The sequence below is a fragment of the Nannospalax galili genome, unplaced genomic scaffold, assembly GCF_000622305.1.
Source record: "Nannospalax galili isolate Female #2095 unplaced genomic scaffold, S.galili_v1.0 scaffold87, whole genome shotgun sequence".
Taxonomy (NCBI): Eukaryota; Metazoa; Chordata; class Mammalia; order Rodentia; family Spalacidae; genus Nannospalax; species Nannospalax galili.
In genome coordinates this window covers 2,416,581-2,438,408 of record NW_008360320.1, presented here as the reverse complement: position 1 = coordinate 2,438,408, position 21,828 = coordinate 2,416,581, and positions in this window count along the sequence as shown.

Sequence of the window (21,828 nt, the reverse complement as noted above, 5' to 3'; positions counted from 1 at the left end):
ATATATATATGGTTTCCTGATTTCTTTTTCAGTATGTTTTTTCATTAGTATATAAAAAAGCTATTGATTTTTGTCTACTGATTTGGTATCCTACCATTTTGTTGAAAGTGTTTGTCAGCTCTAAGAGATTTTAGTGGATTCTTTAGGGTCTCTTGTGTTTAGAATCATATCAGAATCATATCATGTGAAAATAGGGATGCTTTGATTACTTCTTTTCCTATTTGTATCCCTTTTATTCCCTACTTTTGTCTTATTGCTCTGGCTAAGATTTCAAATTGATTAGGAGTGGAGAAAGTGGACACTTGTCTTATTCCTGTACTTAGTGGGAATACTTAGAGTTTTTCTCCATTTAACATGATGTTGGCTATTGAGTTGTCATATATAAAACTTTTACTATACTGAAGTATATGCCCTCCATCCATAGCCTCTACATGACTTTTATCATGAAGGGATGTTGGATTTTGTCAAAGACCTTTTCTGCATCTACTGAGATAATTTTGTGATTTTTGTCTGAGTCCAATCTAGTAGTTGAGGCTGTATGTCTCAGCAGTCCCAATCTTGTGCTAAAGGCATGGAGGACACCTGGAGAGCTGCTAGACTTCAGCAAATGTTGGAACTTGAAGAAATTAGTTCTAACATCAGGTAAGAAGTACCACAGCAACAGGATAGATCAACTCACCTGTGAGAGCGAAGACAAGCAAGCAAAAACAATAGTTTCCATCTTCCATGATCCTTTATTTGGGTTGACACCAAAAGATGCTGCCCACATTTAGGGTGGGTCTTCAAACTTTAAATAATCTGATAAAAAAATTCCTTTCAGAAGTACCAGAGGCTTGCATTTTAGTTAATTCCAGATGCAGATCAGCCAGCACAAGGTGTGTTGCACCAAATTTTCCTCTGAGAGACCCACACATGCTCTCTGGGATCCTAGGGCCCCACAGTTTGATAAACCAACACAATGTCTCTCTTAAATTACAGTTTGGGGAATAAGAATATTTATTTGGGTTTGCCAACAAGGTTTATGCTATTCGGCCGAGGGTCACTTACAAAGACGTGAATTCTTGTGGGCCCTTTCTCTCCCATATTTGAGATCCTCTATTCCAAAATGGTGACTACTCCTCCCATTTTTTCCAGAGTGCTCAGCATTTCTCAGCATCAGTCTCTACAGCGTTCAGTTCTAGTTTCCTCAGAGGACATGCCTACCCAACAAGGTGTCAGATATTAGCTACACCCTCTTGTTCCATTTGTTTGGAATGCCTTTCTCATCCTTTTAGCCTGAAATACTGCCTGTCTCTGGCAATGTGCTATGCTTCTTTGAAGCTTCAAAAAGATGAATACTGATTTATAATCCAATCTGCTAGTCTGTATCTTTTTACTGGAGATTTGAGATCATTGATATTGAGTTGTTTTAAAATACATCCACTAATTCCTGTCATTTTATTTGTGCTTTATTAGTTCTCTTTTTTTTCCCAGATAGGGTCTTTCTATGTAGCTCCAGCTGGCCTGGAGTTTACTATGGTAGACCAGGCTGACCTCAAACTCACAGAGATCCACCTGCCTCTGTCTTTTGAGTGCTGGGATCAAAGGCATGCATATCACGCCTGGCCTTAGACCTCTTTTGATTAAGTGTCCTGGCCAGTATTCTTTGTAGAGTTGACCTAATGGTCACATATTCTTTTAGTTTTTTTTTTTTTTTTTTAAATCATGGTAAAAAAATTTTTTTTTTCTCCTTCTATTATGGCAGAGATAGTTTGCTGAATAATAGTCTGGGATGGCACCTGTGTTTTTTCAGGATTGAATTACATTGCTCCAAGCCCTTCTGGTTTTTAAAACATCCATTGAAAAGTCAGCTGTTGTTCTGATGGGCCTGCTCTCTTGCAACTTTCAATCCCTTTTCTTTGTTCTGTTTATTTAGTGTTTTAACTATAAGATGGCATGGGGCATTTCTTATCTGGTTCTGTCTGTTTGGGTTTTATGTGCCTATCATACTTGGATGAGTATCTTTCCCTAGGCTTGGGAAACTTTCTCTTTTTATTGTAAATTTTTCATTGAATTTTTATTTTTTGTCTTTTTGAGACAGGGTCTCCCCAGCTGGCCTGGCACTCACTATGTAGACCAGGCCGGCCTTGAATTCACAGAAATCAATGTGCTTCTGCCTCTCGAGTGCTGGGATTAAAGGTGTGGGCCACCATGACCAGCCATACACAAAATCTTATCTCAAATCTTATACACAAACTATCTTAATCATCTTTATACTCCCTTCCCCATTGGCACCCTCCTATAGCCCCCCTAACTGGAATTCATACATTCTGTCTTTTGCGTTAAGACCTATCGTGTCAAATTAGTGTCCCCAGGTGTTCCTCAGTGCAAGTTCATCCACTGGGGTCTAGTGAGACTATCTTAGAGTCCCTCCTTTTAAGAAGATCAGCTCTTTCTCACCCACCAGGAATCAGCTACCAATAATTCTTCAACTAAGATTGTTCTATGTTCCATGAGCCTTAGGTGTAGAGGTTACATTTTAGGTGTGCCATTAGACTTGGGCAATTCACAGACAATATCTGTGTGTGACCAGTTATGGAACTCTGTAATAGTCTCTCTCTGTTGCAAAAGAAGCTTCTTTGATGATGGTGACTAGAATGCTTGTCTGTAAATATAATAATCCATGTTTTTCACATGGTAAGAAATTATATTTGGGGATGTGACAGTCTTAGGGTTTGTCTAAGATATAGATCTTAGACCTCTCTAACCATGGCTATTTGGCTATGTTTATAGTACCACACGAGTTTCCTCCCATTGAGTGGGCTTTAAGTCTGATTGGGTAGCTGTTGATAACCCCCAAAATAAAAAAGTGCCACTACTGCACCAATGTTGTTTGCTGTGCTGGCCATTGATGTAGTTATTAGGGCTTGAACCTGGGGTTGGACCATTGATTGATGTTCTCCCTTAGCAGCTTGTGTAGTGCTCTCCAAAGCTATGAGAGCTTGTCTTCAGGGGAAGTGGCTTCCAGGTCAGTTTCAGCTCCATTGCTCCAAATCCTATGTCTGAAGTATGTCCTGTCTTCAGCAATAGGGTCTTACCTTCGAGTTCTGGGAGGCAATCAATAGGCTTGGGAAATTTTCATTTATGAATATTTTTGAAATATTTTATGTCTTTGTCCTGGAATTATTCGCCTTCTTTTCTCATAATTCATAGATTTGGCTTTGTATGGTGTCCCAAATTTCTGGATATTCCATTTGTGAGTCAAAAATTCTTTTATTTATTTATTTATTATTTATTTATTATTTATTATTTCTCTCTCTCTCTCTCTCTCTCTCTCTCTTTCTCTCTCTCTCTCTGTGTGTATGTGTGTTTGCATACCAAAGTGTGCATGCAAAGGTTATAGAACAACTTGAAGGAGTCAGTTCTCTCCTTCCACCATGTGTTTTCCAGGGACAGACTCAGATTGTTAGGCTTGTTGGCAGGCGCCCTTCCTCACTAAGCCATCTTGCTGGCCCCGAGAGTTTTTTGTTTGTTTGTTTTTTAATTACATGGTCCATTTTCTCTACCTTGTCCTTAGCCCCATACTCTCTCTTGTGCGTATTCCATTCTGTGGATGAGACTTTCCACTGAGCTTTTTATTACACTTACTGCGTTTTCATTTCCTGCTTCATTTCAGTTTGGGTTTTCCTCAGTTTCTATCTTTCTTTAAATTCAGTTTTCAAATCCTGAACTGTCCTGTCCTCATTATTTCACTTGGATGTTTGTGTTTCTTGAACCTATTCAGTTTGTTTCTGTCCTAAGTCATCCACTGTGTCCTTTTTGAATTATTTGAGCTTCTTGAATATGTTTATAATTGTTCTTTTAATTTTGAATTTCATCTAATTTGTTCTCGTTGGGGACTATTACTAGGGGATTGGAGATTTGGGGGAGATTTATTGTCTTTTTGTATAGTGCTTTGTATTTTGGGGATGAGATCTGGGCATCTGGAGTTAGGAGGTTGGTTTCTTTTGATATGAGTTTTTAACTTGCTAGACCAGAATTCTGAGATGAGGTCATGGGCTGGGTAGTTTGGGAAAATTTTGAGGGGGCAGAGTGGAGGGGATCAGGTCTCCTACCAGATCAGAGGCTACACTGACTGAATAGGCATGTGGGTCTGGGGGCAGAGGATCAAAATTTTTGAGGCCTCATTATATATAACAGAGTACCTGACAGACACTGTTTTCAATAAATACTTGTTAAGTGGAGATTAGTCAGTCAAAACCAAACTACTATTTCTTGGGGACAATCTCTGAGTTACCTCACTAGCTTTCCTTTTAGAAGATTTCCCTATCTGGAATGCCCCTTTCTCTATTTTAATACCTGTTCCTCCATTATCCTTTTCTTCCCCAAGCCCAACCAGGAATAGCATCACTTAGGATTCTCTTGTCATCATCTGCTATTGCCTGTCTCATGACAACGCTCCTCCTGCTTTTCCTCTCAGACCTCGCTGCATTCCTCTTAGACAATAAATCTCTGCCTAGCCCTTCCCTCAACTACAAACTGCATAAAATATATTATCATTCCCCAGAAGAATGCTTTACATGTACAGATACCTAAGGACTGATTGAGGAAATAGGGTACTAAAACTTAATTGATGTTTCGAACTTAAAAAGATACAGTTGAGCTCTTGTTTTTAACTCTCTTGATTTTCCACATTTCAGTGCATGGTACCATTATTCTGGTGATACTGAGTCCTGATTTTCCCACAAGCACACATCCGGCCTATCAACAAATGCTATTGTTTGTAACTGCAGGCAGGGTGGATCTGCACTCACGCCTTTCTTTTTGTCTTCTTGCCTATGACCCTCATCTGAGCTGCTGCTTCAAACACTACAGTACCTTGCAGCTGGTCTTTTTACTTTCATTCTTGACTCTCTCTATAGGATTAAATTTGTGCACTGACATTCAGTTATGTTAAATTTCTGCATTAAAATACCCAGTGGATTTATGGCTTCCTATTGCATTTAGATTAACTACAAATGTCCTGTAGCTGGCCCCTCTTAGCGCTGAGTTCCCACCTTCCCTTTCTCATAGGCTAGCTATTCTGGTGTGGATGGCCAGGTGGGAATTTTATTTCACTGCCCATTCTGCTACTAAAGACTGAATAACGTTGGACAAGTTCCCTTACCTCTGGAGCTGAATCACTTATCCCTAAAATGAATGGAGTAGACTAAAATGGTTATAAATGCTCCCTTTAATTGACTTCTGAGTTCCTGAAGTCGTCAGTCTCTCTATAGCCATGATGACTCATTTGCTAAAATAATTCTTAAAGTATAAAACCATAAGACAACAAAAAAGAAACATGCTGGTAATGATATTCTGGAGTATTTATTATGCTCAAAAAGATACAGCTTCTGAGACCAAAGGTGAGAGTACTTCATAAAGTATATAGTATGTACTTTATAAAGTATATAGGTGACTGAATAATTCTGCTTTGTCTTTAATAAAGGAAGATTTCACAGTCCCTAAAGTGAGTGCCACTTGCTCATGTATCATCTTGATCTATTATCTTTGTGAATTAGTTTCCTAGAAAAACCTTTATTTATTTTATTTTTTAGGATTCTTTTTTGTTGGCTAGAGTTGTATTAGTTTTCCACTGTAGCTGTAACAAGAGAAATTTGTGCTACTTTTTGGGGGGAGATATATAGAAACACTTGGTTATTTCAGATTGGGGTCTATCATACCAAGAAAAAATTCCATCCAGTCCATATTGGTGAACCAGTGAATGCATTGGTGTTACTTAGAGGAACATGGGTCACTCGGAAGCTGCATCACTGAAAAGCCCCACCCTAGTACCGTTAGACTTCGGAAAACTGCATCTCCCAAGTCCTGAACAATTTAGAGAGGGCTGCAGAACAGAAGAGACTCCCTTCTCCCCTAGAAACTGCTTACTGCTTATATGCTTTCAGGGTAAAAAGGGGTTTCATGAACTTCTAGAAACGTATTAACTGAAACACAAGTAACAGAATTTTCTCCCAAACACACATGAAGTATCTAGATCAGAAACCAATGTTTGCTAACACTCAGCCCAAGTGCTCTTGTCAACATAGTACCCCAAAGGCTCAGTGGATCAGGATCCATTAATGAAGATCAACCTACTACAATTCTGTTTTTCTGCTTCACATTCACTTATTGTGTTTTATGTTGTACACTTTTAAAAAATAATGTCCATTTATTCATGCAAATATATTTTAAAAACTATGCCTTGTTGATAACAATTAAATCAATCAATCGAAATAGTGTTTAAAAAGCCGGGCATGGTGGCACACGCCTTTAATCCCAGCACTCAGGAGGCAGAGGCAGGCCTATCTCTGTGAGTTCAAGGCCAGCCTGGTCTATTTAGTGAGTTCCAGGATAGCTGGGGCTACAGGGAGATCCTGTCTCAAAAAGACCAAAAAAAAAAAGAATCCCTAGTCCTTGGACATGCTCAGACATGTATGTACATCTGTGAACTAAGGAAACTAAGGATCTACAAAACTCCTATTGTACATGTCTCAGTGCATTAGGATGATGTGAGAAATAGAAAATGTTACATCTTTGATAATTCAGGATTCCTGACCTTTTGGGGGTACATACAACTAATAATACAAGACTCTGTGGGGTTACTGCTAAATGAAATGAGGCAGTTAAATGTAGCATATAAAATTCAAGGTAGGTGAGACCAATATGGGCTGTTCAGAGTAATGGCATTGGTGTGTGAACTGGATCTTTTTTGTTGGAAAGAATATGGACAGTAAATTTGAGAGGACAGGGTGTTCTTCGGATTGAGGAGAGGAGGCTTGGAAATAATTCCCAACATTGTGAGTACAATACAGCCCTAAGTACAGGGAAATGGTGGGTGCCAAAGTTTGGAGAGGAAGATAGGACAGTAAAGAACTTTAAACCTGTAATTTGAATTTAAAAACCATCGCCCCCCAAATGTGTGTTTTGCCATTCTTAAAAATCCTTCTTCATGTTTCGTCAATGAAAGCAAATATCTTACTGTCATTGAGAAATTTCAGAAAGCCCCTTGGTTTTGGGTAAACTTACATAAAGACATGAAACAATATCCTAGTAAAAGAACACCAAACCAAAACTAAAACTATAAATTAAGTATAATTTGAGAAACTATTGGACTGAGAAGTGGGAGAGAATGACCATTGTGTATTTGGCTTACCTCCTCAATTCGTAAGTCAGCAATTCTGAAACCTTCTTTTATGTCAAGTGTTGTGGTAGGGGAGAATTATTAGGACTAGAAAAAATTATCCCATAGTAGTGATGATTTGTGAATGTGAGTATAGCTGATGGAAGAGGTAGGAGTATTCACAGGGAAGGAGAGTAGATATGTTGGGGAAAAGCTTTGAGGTAAGAGTAATTGGGAACCCTGTTGTATAGCAGTTTTCTCTGAATTGAAACATTCCCTCCAGGAGGGAGGTGGAGGTTCATGAGACACAGGAAATAAATAAAACCTCAGACCTGGGAAAATGAAAGCTTGCAAGACTTTCGAAGGCCCTCCCCAGCTTTATAGAAGTAAGTAACTGCTGGAGAAGGAGACTCTGGCCAGCTGAGCTGCAGAGAAGAGATTCTCAACCTATCAAGCTGCTCACAAACTGTACAGAGAGCTCTAGGGCAGCAGTTTCATGAGTCATCAACAGTGTTGGGTGGGCTTTTCAGAGATGCAGCTGCTATTGAGTTATCCCTTCTCCTGTCAGCAACCCCTCATCCATACTCCTAGGAATCCAATAAAAACTTGTTAGTTCACTAAGTTGGATTTTGGTGCAATCATTACTTTGGTGTGTTCTCAACTCCCTTTCTGGGGTGAGTAGATGTGTGTTGCATCTCCCCAGGAAGAGTATGCTACACAGCAAACACCAGTATGAAGTATAAGAGTAACTGTAAAGGTGGACAGGAGGCAGGTGGTGAGAGGCCTTAATGTCCTGCTCATTATTTTGGATGCCAACACTTAGGGTGGTGATTTCTAAGCAGGTTCTATGGAGATTTGGAAGTTCTCCTGAGAGGAGAGCTAACAAACCTAAAAATTTTATTTATTTGTTTATACTATTCAAGGCTAGAATGATTATAAAACTAGAGGCAAAAGAGGCTAGGGAAAGGTTTCAAATAAAATCAGGTATGTTTGGGAAAGTTGTACTGAATTCAGAATATTGTGTTTTGTTGTGGACCTCAAGCTGCTTTGCCCAGGGACACTGTGTGGACTGGTTATTGTCCATTGACCACCTTCAGTGTCTTCTAAGAATGGGAAATACATTTCTCAGAATTGCTTGTATACTAGAATTATGCTTTAGAGTTTTCTGATTAGAAAAGTTTAGGGAGATTTAAGAGGCAGAAGTGAAGCAAGGGTCACTATATCCAGAGGTAACGGAGTCTCCCGAGACAGTCCTTTCCAGCACCGTCTCTGAGGCAGCTCCAACTTCAGCCTCTTTTGCAGTCAACTCCACTGCTCCTCAGATTTCTCTGGAAACTCTTTTTCCAGTATTTCTACCTTGAAATGAAGTGGTTGATATTTCTTTAATCATCTGACACCCCTTCCAGAGGGTTCTCCTCTTAGCTTTTTCCATGTTTAGGAAATCTGCAACTCGTATGTTCTTCCTCTAATATTTGTAGCATCCCTTACAGTAACAGTTTCAGAAGGATACACATATGTATCTGATTATTCACTGTACAGGGGATGGATCATTTTAGAATTTCTATTTCTATATATGTTTTAATCTCTCCACATAAAATGTTTTGCCAAGAACATCTTATACATATATAAAAGTGAAAGAGCAATTATACATAAATAAATCAGTGTGTATGTTTGGAGGTATGTTCAATTATATTTTCATTTACAGATGTTTAGATTTTTGAAAGGTATGAGAACACTAGTCAAAAAAGGTCTTGGGAGGGAAGACAGCTCTGAAGATGGAGAGCAGTCAAGAGGCTGTTAAAGAAGTGATCCCTGGAGAATTTATGAGGATCTGGAGTAAGGCAGTGGCAGGGGCAGTCCTGATTTAAATGGTATTTAAGATGTAAAATAAATAGGGAGCAGCATTGACAGATCACCTCTGCTAGTGAAAGAGAAAGGCACTTCAAAGAGGACTTCAGAATTTGCAGTTCAGACTCCACCCATAGAGCACGGGCAGCTGGGTACCCTACACCCTAGATTATATTTAACAATTTAGAAAATCAACCATCCACCAAAGCCAAGCAGGATGCATCTTAGGAATGTGGGAGTCAATAATATTGGGAAAACTGCTCCAAATTTACCTTCTAATAGCTTTAAAAGAAAACGTGATTGTGGTAAAGACAGTTAACTGTGCACTCAAATCTTGTGCTCTTTGTTGCACTATACCAAGCTGTTACTAGGATGTAACTAGCGGTGTACTAGTGGTGCCCTGATGGGCCATGTGAGGGTGGGGTATGTGACACCTTTGGATAAAGCTTTCTTAGAGGCCAGAGTGTTTCCTTTATACTGTGTTTTCCTTCCACCAGTGGGATGTAGCTAGCACAAGTCCCTGAATCACCTTGTGATGGAAAGCCAATTGCCTTAAAGGAATATACTTGAGAAATAACATTTTTATTGTATAAGGCACTAAAATATATTCTGGCTTAATTGATGTTAATTTGCCTCAAACATTATAGGACTATTATTGTAGAAGCCTAAAGCATGCACTAACAGTAATGAAGGCTGATACTAGCTTTAAGAAAAGAGATTACAAACAGGTTTTCTTACTGTGTGGTCCAGGGACCCTAAAAATACATATACAGAAAAATTGCATTTTCAGTTTTATTAGCATTCAACCAAAGTTTAGTATTTTTTTCTATTCTAAATATAAGCAACAAATGAAGTTCTATTAGATGTTCCTTTGGCTTATCATAAACAGAAATACACAGATCTTTCCTGTCACATAGATGTCACAAATATCTGCCTAGACCATCTGTCTTTATCACTAATTCAAAACTATCGAAATGATTAAATTGCCACTAGATGCTGTGATTTAATGCACTAAGAAGACATGTCGCATATTTTAAAAATATTTTGTTAAATGTATTTCAAAAGAATTGATTTTAAAAAATCCTCTGCATTTTATGTATGTAAAATATTCTGAAATGAGGCCCAGGGCATTAATAGAAATTGAGAACCCTTGAAAGATAATTCTTCCATAAGCAGTGAAAACTATCTGATTTAAAACTTTTCTTTTCTAGCTAGATAAAGACTAAGGTATGCTAAGAAAATATCAAATCACAATAATTAAAAAGCTTTAAATATTCCTAACATCAAAATAATAGTAAATAAATTTGAAAAATAGTATGATAAAAATGAAATCAAGAATAAAATATCTTTGTATATTACATATGTTTGAACATATGAACATTAATATCTGTAATTTTTTATTGAGGATAACCAGGGCACCAGATCTTTTAGTATGTTTCCTTAGAACTTTTTAACTTGATCCCTTTATAATAATAAAATTCAGGTAAAGGTATTTATAATATCCTTGATCTACAAATTGTGTAAAGCAGAAGCTGGTTTCCATGTGATTCATGAACGATGCAGTATTAAGGCCCTCGTTTGTTCTCTTATCTATTTTTGTGGTGCTGGGTATTGAATCCAGGGGTTGGGACATGTTGGGCAAGTTATTCTACAACTGAGCTACAGCTAGAATTTTAATCTCATTTAGATTTTATTAGTCAGTCTAAAAATACTGCTTTTTAAAATAAAAACAAGACTCAAATGCTTCTTATACTTTTTAAAGAGAGTTTCATACATGAACACTGTGCTTAGATCTTTCTTCAGGCTTGTTGAACTTTTAGTTTCCAAAAGCAGCATATGCACTGTGGGACACTTTCTGTATAAAGACTTGCACTAGGAAGTCTTTCTGTTCATGGCTTCTAGGAACTTAAAAAGATCATTTCTTAATATCAGTTTAAATCCTTTCTCTGTAATCATCAGCCTCTCCTAATAAAATAACCTGGGTGCTATTTCTTAAAGTGAGAAGGCTTGACCAATGGTTTTCTGGGGCAGTACAGAATGAGATTGTGACTTTCATATAAGATAAATGAATAGGATTCCTAGTTCATTACTCAAAAGCCTTGTGACCTCAAACAATTTACTTTTTTTCCGAGTTTCAATTTCCTTCTCTGTAACTATAGATCCCATAACTTGTTCCATACTGTTTTTGTGAATATTAAAATGAGATATTTATATAAATATTGATAATGAGTGAGCACAATCATTTATTTCTAATCTCCTACTGACATGAATAGTTTTATCTCCATAGATGGAACTCTTTTGAAATAGGGTAGGCCTGTTTATTATTGGGCCATACAAGCAGACAGCTTCTGTCTCTGTAAGTATCAATACTGTTAAAAACTCTATTTCTGAACTGAGCATGGTGGAACAAGCCTTTAATCCCAGTACTGGAGAGGCAGAGGCAGGCAGATCTCTGTGAGACCAAGGCCAGCCTAGTCTACATAGTGAGGTCCTGGGGCTACAGGGAGTTTCGAAATAAATAAATAAATAAATAAATAAATAAATAAATAAATAAATAAAAAGCTCTGTTTCTCTCAAAGCATATATGTATATTTCTAAACACTAGGTGGAATTCTGTACAGTCTAGGGTTTGTGTGTTGGGTTTAACTCCCCACCTTGCCAATGGGAAACTATTTTTAAATGCCAACAAAAACCTTCTGACAGACATCTCTGGCATGTAAAAGGCTGATTAAATCTAAAGCAGGGGATCCCATCATTACCAACAACATACTATCTATGTATGAACAGCTAGTGGGAAAATCTTTTACTTGTTTTCTATGTGATGAATTGTTTGGAATGGTGGTTTTTTTGTTGTTGTTGTTTGTTTTTTGTTTTTCAAAGCTGTGGTTAGATTAAGTCCTAAAATGTTTCACTGAAATTCTCTCTTAAAGATGTTTGTATTGTAATTTTAGAGAAATGAACATTTTGGGGGTAATTCTATCCTGTTTCAAGCTCCATGGAATTGGTACACATTCAGAGATCAGATAACAGCAGCCATCTAAATAGAAATAGCAACAAATAACAGGTGAGTGCAAGGAGGAAGAGTTTTAGAGACAGAAAATAGCTTGCTCAGGGTCAGAAACTTAAACTACAGAGCAGAGAACCAGACCCAAACACCCCCTTCACTTTGGTTTTCTGCTAAGTGTCTGAATATTCACCAAAATGTTTCATGGTATGTTGCAATGCTGAGAATTTCGGATTCCAAAAACAGTTGATAAAGGTTAACTCCTTAAAACAAGCATGAAAACAAGATGTCATTTAATTTCCTTGAACCAAATGAACATCCATATAATACATGAGGAAATAAATACACATTAGAAAGCAAAAAAGTAGAGCATAAACTGAGAAGTTTGGTGACAATGGCAACACTCCAGTGGGTTAAATTAAATCCAGTGAGTTAAATTCCAACCTCACCTTCAGTAACAGAATGTTTTGCATATTCAAGTTAAACATGGCATGCAATTCCACAGTCTCAGTTTCGACTACTCTCTGAATTCTAGTCTCTTCCCCATTTAGGTTTTCTATTTCAGCTTCAACAACAGGAATATAAGCAACAAATGAGCACCTGTTAATGAGATCACCAGGAGAGGCTTGTGTTCCAGTCCTGGCTCTGCCATTCATTTTCGGTGTGACTTTGAATACGTCATCTATGACGTGGAAATAGCAAAACGTGTTTCAGGGAATTGTTGTAAGGATTAAGTGCATTTTATATAAAGCACTTAAACAAGCACAGGGCAGGTAGTGACATAGAAATGTTGATTACTTTTATGATTACCATTATTATTAGTTTCTTAATTATTGGGGGTACTATATTCTTTTGTTGGGGGTGCAGGAAGTAGCGAGCTGGAGGCAGGGGTGTGGAAACAAAGCACAGGGGGCCAAATTCTTTCATTTTTTTTTAGAATACATGATTTCACTCTTGTGGCCACCACCCCAACTTATTGTCTTTGATCTCCATTACAGGGGCAGTCCTCTTGTTACTTTTCTTTTACAGTTCAGGTCTATCTTTCAGAATGGTTTAACAGAAATCTATCTGAAAACTTTCTAAGCAGGTATATTCCTCATTGTGAAGCTAAAAATCCCTATAATCCAGGCCCAACCAATCTTTCTGCTTCATTTCCCACTCCCTTACATGTTGACACCATGCTAAGTAACAGTCTGCTTCCTTGGTGTTTTTCATACAAGAGTCCTAGGGTCTGTAATATGCTTTCCTCAGTCTTCAAGCCCTACTTGCTCACAAGCTCCTACTTCCTTGCCTCTAGGAGCCTCTAGACATCCCACAGACTCCAGTTCGGAGTAGACACAAAGGATATCAGAACAAAGCATCAAGCTTTACTAACTCAGAGTGGTGCAAAGTAAAAAGGAAAGGTATGGAGTTTAGGAAACACTCTTTGAATTATAATGTTTTTAAGCTGCTCTTTTATTTTCAAATTCATAGTATCTTTGTCCATTTGTGCTCCTATGACAGAATGCCACACACTGGACAATTTATAATAAAACTTTTTCCCTCATAGTTCTGGTGGTTGGGAAGTCTAAAGTCAGGATACCAGCAGGTTCCATGTCTAGAAAGGACTGACTGCTTCTCGGATAGCACCTGAAGCTGCACCCTGAGGAGGAGGCAAGAACATGGTGTCCTCATACAGGGATGAAGGGCCAAAACTGATGGGGTGGGGGCTGCTTCCTGAGGCCTCTTTTAGAAAGGCATTAATCCTCTAAGGGATTAACACCATCACCTTGAGTTTTAAATTTTAACACATTAATTTTGGAAAGACACATGTATCAAACCATAGCATTTGGTAGTAGCAAGCAGTGATTGAATCAATCGAAAAGGGCTTGCTGTTACCAATCTTAGTAAGTGGTGGGAACAACAGAATGCTTGGGGTATTTAATGAAGACAATGAATAGCCCCAACACCTAGTCTGTTCTTCTATTTTCAGACACATCTTGTATGATCTCAAAATAATAAACAAACAAACACACAAATAAATAAAGAGATCACCAGGAGAGGCAAAAAAACAGGATAGAAAAAAACAGGAATTTCAGATTAATAACATTTTGTTTCTGAAGGGATTTTAATAACAAATGCATTTTCTTTTAGTCATAAATGTATAACTTTAAAAATATAACCATTACTGAGCACATCCGACAGTTTGTCAATTGTACTGGCCCTTTATATCTTTAGGGCTTGTACTTGCCATCACCAGCCTGATAAACAAGGCAGAGCTGCTCACATAAAGCAGGACTGGTGGTTTCCAGGGTGGGGAGTGTTAACGAAGACTATTACAAACTTAGGATCATGTAATACAAATGGATGATATTGTAAAAGCTGCCCATATTTGGAAATTCTTTTAGGGGGTGGATTGGGACGGGGATGGAGCTTCCTGATGAAATATTTGCCTAGCATGTACAAGGCCTTGGGTTGGATTTCCAGCACAGTAAACATTCTGGTTTGGGGCTGGAGCCAAGGCTCACTGGGTATAAATGCTTATTGTACAAGCATGGGAGCCTAATTCAAATTCTCAGAACCCACGTGAAAGCAGCCATGTAGTGTGAGCATCTGTGACCCCAGGATGTGGGAGGAGAGACAGGAGAATGCCCCCAAGTTTGCAGATCAGTTTGCCTGGCATACCCAGTGGGAAAACAACAGAGATAGTATCTCAAATAAGGAGGAAGACAAATAAGGAGGAAGACAAATAAGGAGGGACACCCAAGGTTGCCCTCTGACCTCCACACCACACAGTGGCAGTCTACCTGCAGGCCCACATCTACATCCACATGTACGTGCACACACACACACACACACACACACACACACACACACACAATTCTATTTGATAGAAAATAAACATAAATTGAAAAGTCATCTAGGTGAATTGGCAGAAATTTCCCATTATAGAAGTAGTTCACAGATTAAGGTCCAGAAAACCTGGACTCAAATGCAATCTTGGGTAGATCACTTAAGCCTCTCCCTGTCACTAACTTATATTCCAAGCCTCCCCATTGTCACCAACTTATACTCTGGAAGTTTTCTACCTAAAAAATAAAGGGGAAGGGCTAGAGAGTTGGCTCAGTGGTTGCAGAGAACCTGAGTTCAATTCCCAGCACCCAGGTCAGGCAGCTCACAACTGCCTGTAACTCCAGCTCCAGGAGGATTCAATGCCTCTGACTTGTACAGGCACCTGCAATCAACCTGCAAATACCCACACACAAACACACACATACATACATATACTTAAAAATAATAAAAACCACGCCAGTTGTGGTGTCACATGCCTTTAATCCCAACACTTGGGGAGGCAGAGGCGGGTGAATCTCCATAAGATTGAGGCCAGCCTGTCTACATAGTGAGTTCTAGGCCTGATAGAGCTATAGGGAGACTCTGTCTCACAAACAACAACAAAATAAAAACTTGAAAAAATAAGAGGCAGGACTAGATGATTTTAGGACACTCCCCCATCAATATTTTTATGCTTTATTTCTTGCTTACAAAGCTGTTTATTAGTTGTATAAAGTTCTGCTACCTATCTCTATCTTAAGGTTTAATAAATGTGTACTCCCATGTAGTTTATTTTAAAAATTAGAACACACCTTCTTAATGTGAAAATAACTATAAAATATTAATTTTCTTTTATGGCTCAGAAGTCTTTGGATTTTGACATACCCTGTTCTTAATACTGCATAGCAACCTCAAATATTCAGTCCATTCCTATGCATTTTTCTTTATATTTCATACATTACATATTTTTAATTATTCTGTAAAACTATATTTACAACACTACTAAAACCCGATCGTTTACCCTTATTAACTTTCCCCTTCATATTTCAAGGATACTGTCTCTGTTTTAAATGGGGGTAGGAAGCACTAAATAACTGCCTAACAGCTGGAAATAAATTTAGATATGAGATTCTACTAGATCTTTTGACTAAACATAGTGCCTTTTGGACTGAACATAGTACCTTTTGGATTTGTGAACAACTTACTGGTGAAGAAAAATTTGACCACCTCATACCAAGTCTCCCACTGCCACTTTCTTTAATACTACTAGCCAGAGTCCTCCCATATATTTCTTCTGTGATTCAAGTCACTAAACTGCATTGCAACACACATTCTTTTCCAGGAACTCACAATGTAAGAAATTAAAAATGATGTGTAACTATTGAACGATCTGGGCTATTACATGAGAAGTTCATTACCTATTAAAAGATAACAGAAAATTTTGATTAATTTTTTGTATCAATGTTTTGCCTGCATATATGTTAAGTGCACTAGTGCATACAGTCACCTGGAGACCAGAAGAGGGCACTGGATCCCCTGGAACTGGAGTTAAAGACAATGTCAGCTGCCATGTAGGAATGGAACCCAAGTCCTCTGCAAGAGTAGTCAGTCTCTTAGCCACTGAGCCATCTCTCCAGCCCCAAGTTCATACTTTCATAACCCAGATAATGACATCTAATCATAATGACAATAGCACCAGAGAGAAAAGACCAAGAAGTCATTAGCAATGTATAAAAACCTGTCTTTCTAAACAGAAACAATATAAATCTCAAACATGTTTAATTCATAAAGCTGGCTATTCTTTTTATATTTATTATTTTTTTATGTGTATGAGGGTATTGTCTGCATGTGTGTAAGTGCACCCATGTCACGCAATAAGCAGGTTGTTCTTTACAAAATTGCAAGCCCTTACTTTTTGCCTTTCAATAATAGAAGTATGAAATTGGAGGAATTTCTATGTAATCACATGGTGACACCTACTGGTCAAATATATCCTTGCATATCTTAGTAAGTATCAAGCACATTAAGAAAATTAGCTAAGTTCCAAGTCAAGCTTAGAGGCCCTTTTTCTCTAAGATATTTGAGATATTCATATTTGTGGATAAATTTTAATGTGATTTTAAAAAACTAGGTAGCATGTGACATAGTTAATTTACTGTTAGTTTTGTTTAAAGGTGTTCTTTAAAAGGGCACTTGGGATTATTTTGGGCTGTCTTTCACTATGACATGGAGGGTCTTGGCAGAAAGGTCAACAATGGCACTTTTGCTGTGTGGGACCAAATCACCCAGCACCCACAATCCTAGGGACCTATTATATCAAACAATGGCAATAAGAGTGATACTTTCATATCATTTATGCAATCAATATCAGCTCTTACAATTCACAAAGCCAGAAATGTGGCTATCAGTTTAAGCTTGTATAGAAACTTTAATTTGTTACAAGATTGACTTGAGACCTAGACCAGGAGTTCTGATATCCCTAAATAGTACAATGATTTTTTTTCACTGTTTCATCTCTAATTTACTAAAGGAAACTGATAGTCTTAAACAAAATTTCTGTATTTTTTGATATGTTAAAAGGATTTTTGCTGCTTGGAGATACTGTCTTGAATCAATGTAGAGTTTGGTTTATCTGCATAAAACTACACTGTGGGTTCATGTTCTTTTGATTCTGGGGCACTATAAATAGCAATCTAAAAGCCAAGTGCTCATCCATTTAAGATGAATTGCCTCTTCCAGGTCACTAATTTATGCTTCAGTGTCCCAGGAGAGTTCTTTCTTTCTCATGAGTAGCTACTCACCTCTGAGAAGGTATTTTAACTCACATGACTTAACATAGGCTGAATCTGATTACAACTTAGTTACACTGCTGTAAAGTTCTTGTCCCTTTCCTAGCTGCTTTCTAGCTTTTTCTCAGTGCCAGAGATACATCTTTTTTTTTTTTTTTTTTGACCCTACCAGTCATTTAACTCAGTTTGAGCTGAAATAAACCCTGTACTTGTCAATTAAGATTGTGTGACACTGGGGTTCTTATTTTAAAATCCAAGCTAAAACAAGGGTAAATGAAGGCACATCTCTGTAAGTAAATGACAGATGGATTTCATGCTTTCTGTACTCAGATGAGAAACATCATTCATCTAAAAGTATTGCTGATTTTATCGAGGCTCTTAGTCGCAGGAGAGATAAGCTAGCAATCAATGTACAGGATAGTGAACGGCAAAGGGCCAAGATCCTGAAGTTATAAAGTGATGCTGAGGCACGGGGGCTGGGGATAGGGCATGACTAGCCCTCAAATAGCTTGTTTTCCAGGTTACTCAAGGATAGTGCACTTTTCAATATCACCAAGTGTTGGCATTTTAAAAAATTAGTGTCGAGCTGGGCATGGTGGCACACGCCTTTAATCCCAGCACTTGGGAGGCAGAGGCAGGTGGATCTCTGTGAGTTGGAGGCCAGCCTGGTCTACATAGCAAGTTCCAGATCATCTGGGGCTACAGGGAAACCTTGTCTCAAAAAGACCAAAAATTAAAAAAAAAAAAAAAAATATTGTGGTATCTTCAAGATCCTCGTAGTCTTCTCATTAACTAGAACTACTGCTCGAATAGTGGTTGCTGCCATTCATGTCAGGTCAACAGAGCTAGCAAACAAATCAGAAGAAAGTAAGATGATTTTACATCTCAGAATAAAAATAATTTTGCAGTATAAGTAGGTATCATTTAAGAAAGAGACTGCATATTTCATGTAACATACTTCACTTGTGTTGAAAAAACAATGCAATAATTATAAAATACGTTGAACTAATCTGAAGCAAATCGGTGATCTCCCTACAAAAAGTTGCTGGATTACAGTGGATATCAGGATAAAGCTCCAGTTTAACCCCAAAGAATCTGTATTTATCATCCTGAACCATCTTTAAGTGACTAAGCATCAATTTTGCAACATCTGTTGCTGAACATGTATGTGACAGGAACTGTACTCAAGCACTATCTCAGTAACAAAACCGGATGTTTCGGCAGGTACTTTTTCAGGATGTCTGTGACAAAGATGGCTTTTTGTCAGTCAAAAACTGCTAAAACTACAATTATGACTACAAAATGGCTTATACAGTCACAAAGTAGGGGATGAATACAAACCAGAGTTTGTGACTATTTTTGCATTGATAAACTGACACTAAATCTTTATATTAGAATATGAAAGTTGTAATTTAAATGTAATCCTATATAACAAAATTAAAGCAATTAGAGTCTCTATTTTTATACAGAATGAGGTCAAAGCAGACTTTAGCACTGTAACTTTGTCTATCCACTTTATTTTAAGAACGCTAAGTATTTATGACCATTATCATTTCATATAAACACACAAAATGGTGAATGTGTCCAACATGTCATGGAGTCCTTGAAAATGGTAGTATGATCAGCTGCTAGAGAAAAATCTACAAGGGTAACAGTGTTAGGGACTCTGGAAGACAATGACTTAACTACCCAAGGATTAAGATTTTCTTGGAAGACTCTTAAAATTCTTAGATGTGATAATAATGTCCTACACAAAAAGATATGGACACCTCCGCATTGCAAGTTGTTTTTATTCTTAACACAAGTTACTCACCTGCTGAAATATTTGGTATCACTTTTCATTTTTGCCATTCTGGAAGACATGTAGATATGGGATTGTGGTCTTAATTGCATTTCTGATAATTCTGAAATAGATCACATCTATTGGCCATTTAGGTCCCTTTTATTGTAAATATTTTAAATTTTTGTTGTTTTATTTGCTTGCCAGTTTTAAGGCTTCTTTCCCTATTCTGGATGTCTTTTGTTGGCTATGTACATTGCTGGAGTGGTGGATGTGCATATCTATCTTCGATTCTTAACTGCCTTTTCCAGTATCATGTCTTCTGATCAAAGTTGAGTTTTAACACAATCGGATCTATCAAAATTTCCTTTTGTATGATTATATTGTTTTCCATGTAAAAAAATCTTTTGGCAGGCTGGAGAGATGATTTGTCAGTTAAGAGTAGCTGTTCTTGCAGAGGACCTGAGTTCAGCTGGTGGCTCACAGCCAAGCCCCTATAACTCCAGTTCTGGGGGATACAACACCCTCTTCTGGCCTCTGGAGGCACCAGGCATGCAAGCAATACAATTACATACATGCGGGTGCTGACACATAATATAAAAATAAATAAATCTTAAAACCATTTTATTTTTTCTGGCCTACTCTACGTTGACCAAAATCTTTTTTCTTAAAGCTTTATTTAACCTTTCACATGAAGAACTACAATCCATCTGGAAATGACTTTTGTGCATGGTAGAAGGCAAGCATGACAATACACTCCTTTTCTTTTTGTTTTGGTCTTTTTGAGACAGGGTCTCCCTGTAGCCCCAGCTGGCCTGGAACTCACTATGCTGGCCTTGAACACACAGAGATCCACCTGCTCTGCCTCCTGAGCATATTTTTTATTTATTTTTAATAATATATTTTTATTAACTTTTTGTGTATTTCATATACAACATCTTAATCATCTTTATACTCCCTTCCTCACTGACACCCTCCCATGCCCCCTCCCCCACACTGAAATTCATGCATTCTGTCATTTATGTTAAGGCCTATTTAGTCAAGTTAATGTTCCCTGTTGTCCTTCAGTGCAAGTTCATCCACGAGGGTCTAATCCGCCTATCTGGAGTCACTCCCTTAAAGATCAGCTCTTCCCATCCAGTATATATCAGTTGCTCAATAGTTTTTTGGGTAAGATTAGGGCCCGCTGCCTTTCTTTTGCAGCAGACGGAGACTATTACAGAGTTCGACAACTGGTCACACACAGATTAAATGTCTGTAAAATGCCCAACCATAAATGATAACATCTACAATGGAACCTCTACACCTAAGACTCATGGAACATAACGGAACAAGGGGGAGAGAGAATACTAATGCATCTCTCAACTCTCTTCAACGAAGCTCCCTCATACAACAGAGGACAATGAACCCAGGACTCAAGGACCATTGCAGAAAAGGGGGGTGATAAGATTGAAAGAGCCAGGGGAGGAGGTGCATGACCACATGGAAGTAGTCTTATAAGGTCCTGCGATGTTGTTCATATGAACTTACAGCAATGGTGACAGCATGCAGAAGACCCATGTAAACTCAAGCAGACAAAACCACTCCTTTTCTATATCTGCTAACCCAGCATACTGAAAAGATCCCCTCTCACTGCACTGCTGTCATCAATCAACTGAACACTGTATGTTCTGTGAAGTGACATATTAGGTGATTATACATTCCAGTAAGAACTGGATGTGAAATGCTCAAAGCCTTATTTTAAATCTTTATAACCTCTACAACTTACATGAATTTGATTGACATAAGAAAGATAACCTATGAGTTTACAATATCTGGTCAGTAGTAAGGATGTGCGGTGCTGTTTTCAGAAAGGAATTGGGTCTTACTTTCCAGATACAAGAGACAAAATTTAAGACTAATCAAAATCAAAGTCTCAAAGAAATGTATTCTATATAAAGCAAAATTGAATGGTGTTAACCAATGTCTATACATTTTAAGGAAAAGACAAGATCAAATTCAAAATAGTGTTTTGCTAAGCAGGTACTAGCCAACTGAAAAGGAAGAAGAGATCAGTGAAGGTTTAACCAACTAAAGAGGAAGAAGAGATCAGTGAAGGTTTAGTGGTCTTCAAGGCTTCAGAGGTCCTTGAACTGATTTGGGCCTGATAAGGTCACTCTTTTTTTGTTTTGAGACAGGGTTCTAGCTGGCCAAGAACTTGCTATGTAGACCAGGCTGGCCTCAATCTCACAGAGATCTGCTGTCTTCTGAGTGCAGAGATTAAAGAAATGCACCACGATGCTCAGCTTGATAAGGTGACTCGATATAAACCTTAGAACCTTCATTTTTTTCTTTCTCTTTAATATATTAAACCCATCGTCCTCTTACTTTCTTAAATACCCTAGATACCCTTTAATCTACTATGCTATGTTTTAGAATACACTAATGGTTCTAACCCTGACTGTAGACTGAAACA